Raw genomic sequence first — 7,242 nt, forward strand, 5'->3', positions numbered from 1 at the left:
TTTCCCTGAGAGTAGCAATCACATGTATTTATTTTGGCGCATGTCTATACCTCCCTAGAGCAAATGTGGTGTACTGGTTAAGAGCGGTGGACTCTAATCTGGAGAACCGGGTTTGATTGCCCATTCCTCCACATGAGCGGTGGAGGCTAATCTGGTGAGCAGGGTTGGTTTCCCCACTCCTCCACATGAAGCCAGCTGGGTGACCTTGGGCTAGTCACAGTACTCTCTGAACACTCTCAGACCCACCTACCTCACAAGGTGTTTGTTGTGGGAAGAGGAAGGTGATTGTAAGCTGGTTTGAGACTCCTTAAAGATAGAGAAAATCAGGGTATAAAACCCAACTCTTCTTCATCACCATCACCATCACCTCCTCCTCCTCCTTCCTACGAGTCTTGCTGAGAACCTTTTTTACTTGAAAAGCAACTAATGCACATATAACATAAACATACCATCACCAGGATGTTAATTTGCCTGACCGACGGCCTTCCCCTCTGCTTCTTCCTCCACCTGAACGATGAACTCCATATTCACTTAAAAAGTGCAAGGATGGTGAATTACATTGTGTGTAAAAAAATAACCAAAGTTGGAATGGTCTTAATCATTTTAAACGGGTACCGCTTTTTAAAAGCATTTGTACATTCAGATCTCTGTGGTTAACTACCTGGTTTCAGGAGAAAACGAGGCGTGAACATTTTTATAACCGATGAACAAAGCAACCATTGATACGGTGAACAAGGAATTCCATAGTATTCTGGTCAATAGGCTGTGTTGCTTACGTTGGGTCATCGGTCATTAAGTTTCTTCATGCAACAATGAACACCATATCCTAGAAATAACCCTTTTGTCCCCTACACAGTTTCATCTATGGCTTCTTCTGTCTGCTTAAAAAAAAACAGTTTTTTTTTTATTTCTACTGTCTGCTTCCTATTTTTTAGGCAGCTCTCAATCCATAAGACGACTTGTCCTCTTATCCCATGACTATGAAGTTTGCTTAGCAGACTTTGGTAGGGGACTTTGTCAAAAGCCTTTTGGAAATCCAAATACACAATGTCTACAGGCTCATTCCTGTCCACATGCTTTTTTCAGTAAATGGGTGTTACATTGGCCATTCTCCAGTCCTCTGGTACAGAGGCTGATCTGAGGGACATGTTACATATCATTGTTAGAAGTTCAGCAATTTCCCACTTGAGTTCTCGAAGAACTCTAGGATGAATAGCGTCTGGTCCCTGTGACTTGTTAGTTTGCAGTTTGCCTAGACGTTCTAGGACCGTGTTGGCGAACCCATGGCACGCGTGCCACTTCCGGCACGCGTAGCCCTCTCTGCTGGCATGTACGGTTCCTCCAAGCCGCTGGCCTTTCCGGCTCTGCCCCGCCCCGGGTGATCTCCAACCAATAGAGATCAGTTCCCCTGGAAAAAATTGCCACTTTGGCAATTGGACTCTATGGCACTGAAGTCCTTTCCCAAACCCCGCCCTCCTCAGGCACCACCCCAAAAACCTCCCACTCATGGCGAAGAGGAACTTGGCAACCCTAGCCTCTCCCTCTGGGCCCCCTCTGGGGGTGGTATTCAGGTTAAATTGCCGCATTGGCACTCGACGATAAATATGTGGGTTTTCGGTTGCAGTTTGGGCACTCGGTCTCTAAAAGATCACTGTTCTAGGACTTCCTGCCTTGTTGCCACTATTTGAACCAGCTCCTCATTCCCCCTCCCCAAAACTTCAGTTCAGGAGAAGGTATCTGCCCTATATCTTCAACAGTGAAGACAAATTAGAAGAATTCATCTTGATATACTTCAACTTTGCAGAAAATGAGAGAGAGAGAGAGAGAGATTTCTTTTAGGAACAACATCTGAACGCAGCACGACCCTTTTAACTGAGCTCTTAGAAAACATTATTCTATATTAAGTAATGCAGAAGCTCCCTCTGGTGGCAAAATCCAACACTGCGTTTAACTAGCAGGGAATTCTCAGCGGACCCGATCCTTAGACAATGAACGGAAGCATTAAAAGGGATTATGTTGGGTTGGGGGGCGTGGGGGGGGGGGAAAGATGATCACTCGAGTGAGGTTGCTGATTTTGAAAACAATCATATTATTTTTACGTAGCTGGATCCTCTGCGCTCTGTGCAATGTAACTTCACTGAGACTTGCCTGGGTAAGCTGACGTCAAGAGCTGGGTAAATTATAGCATAGATTTTGCAGCCTTTTTGCATCTCATAAACAGGTTGCATTTTATTTTCTCAAGGGAAGAGCACTGGAAAAGAAGTTAAGGCGTTTGTTGCATCTAGGGTTTCCAACCTCCAGGTACTAGCAGGAGATCTCCTTCTATTACAACTGATCTCCAGCCGATAATCAGTTCACCTGTAGAAAATGCCTGCTTTGGCAATTGGACTCTATGGCATTGAAGTCCCTCCCCTTCCCAAACCTCGCCCTCCTCAGGCTCTGCTCCCAAAACCTCCCGCCGGTGGCGAAGAGGGACCTGGCAACCCTAGTTGTATCCCTTAGGGCTCATTTGTAAGCAAAGGCAGCGGGGTATAGCAGTTAAAGTGTCTGGCAGACCTGGATTCAGGTCTCTGCTCGGTCATGATGCTTGCTGGGTGACCTCGGGCCAGTCACTATGCCCCAGCCTAACCTACCCTGCAGGGTTCTTGTGAAAATAAAGCGTAGAAGGGGAGAATGCTGCAAACCATCCAAAACTCTTTGTTGGAAAAGCAAGATTTTTAAAAATGTACTAGATACAAATTTACATTCAGATTTATGAGAAAATATTCACCATTGATACTTGTGTGATGTGAAGAATTCTAACATGGGAGCATCTAAAGCCATTGAGCTTGGGTATAGGGTTGCCATAATTACCACTTATCTCTGGACTATAGCAATCGCTTCCCCTGGAGACAATGGATGCTTTGGAGAGTAGACTCTATGGCATTATATCTTGCTGAGGTCCCTCTCCAAACTCTTTGGTCCTCAAATTCCACCCCCAAATCTCCAGGACTTTCCCATCCTGGGGTTGGCAACTTTACTTGGGTGCCATGTCTATCTTCCCCATATATCTGAGCCAGGGAAACGTCTTGTCTTTTCTGTGCCCTCCTCTCCTGGAGATGCACCCCAGTTTCCTCCTCCCCACAATCCCTTGCAATTGTAAATCTCCCCCCTCACAAAAAAATCCATCTCTCACCTGTCCTATTAGAGAAGCCTTCTAAAACCGGTATGAAAGGATGACTTGAAGGAGAAGATGTGGTGATACAAACATGGGCCTAAGTTTCCTGCATAAACTGGTGGTATGACAGATGCTTTCTCCTGCACTGTGGATCAAAACCAAGCAATCCTGAGCTGTGTGGTTTCCTAGGAGGTGGTACCTGGGTCCATGTCTACTGATTTTGCCAACACAACGAGGCTTTGGGCTAGGGTTGCCAACCTCCAGGTTGCACCTGGAGATCTCCCGTTATTGCAATTGATCTCCAGACGACCAAGGTCAGATGATCTGGAGAAAAGGTCTGCTTTGGAGGGTTAACTCTATGGATTTATACCTGACTGGTGTCTCCCCTCTCCCCAAACCCCGCCCTCCGAGGCTCCACCCTCCAATATCTCTAGGTATTTCCCTGCCCAGATCTGGCAATCCTACTTTGGACACTGAACTGGATGGCACAGGCAAGCCAGGTATTGGAAGCTGAGCAGCATAGGCCCCTGGAAAGTAACACACGGAACAGCCTGGAGCTGTTTGTGATCAGCCAAACTGCTTGATGAGAAAAATAGGCTAGCTGGCTGGCAAACAGAATGTTAACCAGCAGACGTTTGAATACCCCTAGTTCTGATTTCCATGTGGCATTGCAAAATGTATTAACCCTCTACAGTTCATGCGCACTGAAATGATAGTAGTAACCCCAACACTGTGAAGTACTCTGCCCCATGGTATGTGCTTGCCCCCTTCACTGATGTCATTCCAGGGACAGGTGAAGACCATTCCAATCTCCCCAGCTTTCGAAGGACGTCAGTTAATCTCCTTGGCTCAAATTCTATTGTTTTTATGAAGTTGTTTGGAGATTTTATAGGTGATGGTCTTTGTTGACTATGGTTTTTTCATTGGGAGGGAAGGTGGCGTGGTACAGCCTGATTTCATCAGATCATGGAAACTAAGCAGGGTCAGTACTTGGAATGGAGACCACCAAGGAAGATTCTGTAGAGGAAGGCAATGGTAAACCACCTCTGCTTCTTACTTGCCTTGAAAGCTCCTTGCTGGGACTGCTGTAAGTTAGCTGTGACTTGGTGGCACTTTACACACACACATGGATTTCTAATTAACATAAGAACATAAGAAAAACCATCTGACCAAGGTCCATCAAGTCCAGCAGTCTGTTCACATAATGGCAAACCAGGTACCTCTAGGAAGCCCACAAACAAGACAACTGCAGCAGCATTGTCCTGCCTGTGTTCCACAGCACCTAATAGACTAGCCATGCTCCTCTGATCCTGGAGAGAATAGGTATGTATCATGACAAGTATCCATTTTTACTAGTTGCCCTGAATAGCCCTCTCCTCCATGAACATGTCCACACCCCTCTTAAAGCCTTCCAAGTTGGCAGTCATCACCACATCCTGAGGCAGGGAGTTCCACAATTTAACTATGAGTTGTGTGAAGAAATATTTCCTTTTATCTGTTTTGAATCTCTCACCCTCCAGCTTCAGCAGATGACCCGCATTTTGGTATTATGAGAGAGGGAGAAAAGCTTCTCCCTGTCCAATCTCTCCATACCATGCATAATTTTATAGACCTCTATCTTGTCTCCCCTTAACCACCTTTTTTCCAAAATAAACAGTAGGGCTGTTGGAAAACAAAATCGGTAAAATTTGGATTTGGCAAAATTCGGCCTGTTTTGATTCGGGAAATGCTGAAGTCCGATTTGGATCAGTGCAATTCGGTGAGAGATTTGGAGTTTGGGAAAAAATTCGGCCATTTAAAGCCATTAAAAACACATTCGCTGCTTTCAGCGGCCGGCCCAGGGCACTCGTCCCAGGATCCAAGAACAGATCCAGCAAGAAGAAACTTCTGCTGAATCCAACTCCATTCCTCCGACTAAGTGTCTCCCTGGTTTTGGGCTTAACATCCTGCCAGAGTGGGTCCCTGCCTGAAGAACAGGGTCCCGAGATAGCGAGGCTGTTGAAAAAGTGGCAAGGAGAACCCGGGGGGAGGTGGCGGGGGAAGGGGTTGAGATGGCAGGCACACCTGCACCATCTCTTCCTCTTGCACCTCCCCCACCCTCTCCTCCCATGCCCCCATGGAAGAACTGCTGTTGGGGAGTGAAGAAGCAGGTGTGCTGTCCAGTCGACGGGCTGTCCAGTGACTGTGCAAACTCCTGCACCACCCTCTTCGAAGTGGGGGTGAGCTCCGACAGACCCACGTCAAAGAAACTCAGCCCCACTTCCTCCCCAGACTGCTCCCCTCCTCCTCCTCCCGCCGCTGCAGGAAAGTCTCCAGAACAGCAGCACCAGGAGGATCAGGAAGAGGGACAGCCTGACCACCAGCAGCAGTCCCCTGGCCCAGTGCCAGCAGCACCTGTCATCACCTGTGCAGGGGTTGCAGCTCCAGAGGCCCCCTTGGGAAAGAACATCTGCCTCTGGATCTTGGAGGGTGCCTCTGGAGCTACTTCCCACCCAGGTCGGGGGTGAGTTGAAGGAAGAGGAGGTGCTGCCTGGGTGCCGAGCAGAGAGAGACTCACTAGCTGCCGCAGACTCAACTTTGAACTTTAAAACTTTAAAAGCAGAACACGCAGTCCCGCAGAGGCGAGGGGGCACACACCCCTCGGCAGAACGGGCGAAAGCCCCCTTTGGCTTCCCCCCCACCCACACAAACTGCTCCCCCCCACACACAGATTCTGCTTCCCTCCCCCCCCACACACACAGGAGAAAAGGTATAGAGAAAAAACCCCAAAATCAAACTGTGTGGATATCTTCCAGCAGGAGCATGGAGAAGAAGTAAACCCAATCCTATTCTGGTAAGCACCAGCAGCTCGGCCCAATCAGGAATCGGATCTCTCAGCAGCACCGCCACCAAATTGGAAGGCAATGAATACAGTCGGGACGGGAGGGGAGGGACGGGAGTTTTTAGACTCTTCTCCTGGCCATTTCAAAAGTGACAATCCCTGCTCTGATTGGCCAGGAGAAGACCCAGCTTGGCCACCATTGGCCTTGGGAGAATGCTCCTTACTAACTAACGGTTATGCTGCTGATTCTGAGCCCCCGAATTTGCTGAATTTATTCGGCGCGCCCCAAACTCACCGAATTCGGCTCGACGTTTTCCCACTTTTTTTGAATTTGGTTTCATCCGAACTGAAAACCGCCAAATTGGGGGAAATTCGGCTGTTTTTCGGTTCGGGATGAACTGAACCGACAGCCCTAATAAACAGCCCTAAACGTTTTAACCGTTCCTCATAGGGCAGTTGCTTTAGTCCCCTGATTGTTTTGGTTGCTCTTTTCTGCACCTTCTCATGCTCTGCAATATCGTTTTTTAGGTGTGGTGACCAGAACTGTACACAGTATTCCAAGTTGTCAAAATTAGGTTGTCAAAAGCTTTGAAAACTTTTTTTTAAAAAAAGTTACAAGTGGCATATAAATTTGGTGAAATAAATAAAAAAACAAATCACCCACTTTGCCTTGCGGAGCAACCGTGGCTACAGTGAACATTATGGCGTAACTCAAGCAGGATGCCTGGATGGACAAACTGCGACTGATGTGCTTCAATGGCACGTTCACGCCTTCAGTCACAGACTCCTCACTTTCCAAAATGCCATTTCTTGCAAATGGATGTTGTCTATTTACTTCCCCCCTTCCCCAAAAAGGCGCAGTGTTTGATTTCCATCCCGAAGAGACAGCGCTTAATAAATCAACTGCTACATTACAGCTTCATGCCAAGTTAGCACCTTCATCATGGAATTAAATTAGCAAAGCAAATAACGTCGGGTGATTGTGAGAGATGCTAATTACCCTCTCTGCTAGTGAAATAAGGCATGAGTGATGTGTGATGAGTCTGGTAGGGAGAGAGTCATGAACACTTGGAAATGCAACATTTAAATAATGTCTCAAACTGCCTAGGCAGAGGGAAATGAAGAACCGGCAGGGAGGGAGGAACATATGCTTTTGGGAGGAAAAAAAGAAGTCTGGAGAAAGTTGAAAAGGCAGTTTGCGTCATGGGGCAAAATAGACGGTTCTGGAAAATGCTCGTAGTCTGTGGAACTGCCTGAAATCTTT

The sequence above is a fragment of the Euleptes europaea genome, chromosome 10 (assembly GCF_029931775.1).
Source record: "Euleptes europaea isolate rEulEur1 chromosome 10, rEulEur1.hap1, whole genome shotgun sequence".
In the NCBI taxonomy this organism is placed as follows: domain Eukaryota; kingdom Metazoa; phylum Chordata; class Lepidosauria; order Squamata; family Sphaerodactylidae; genus Euleptes; species Euleptes europaea.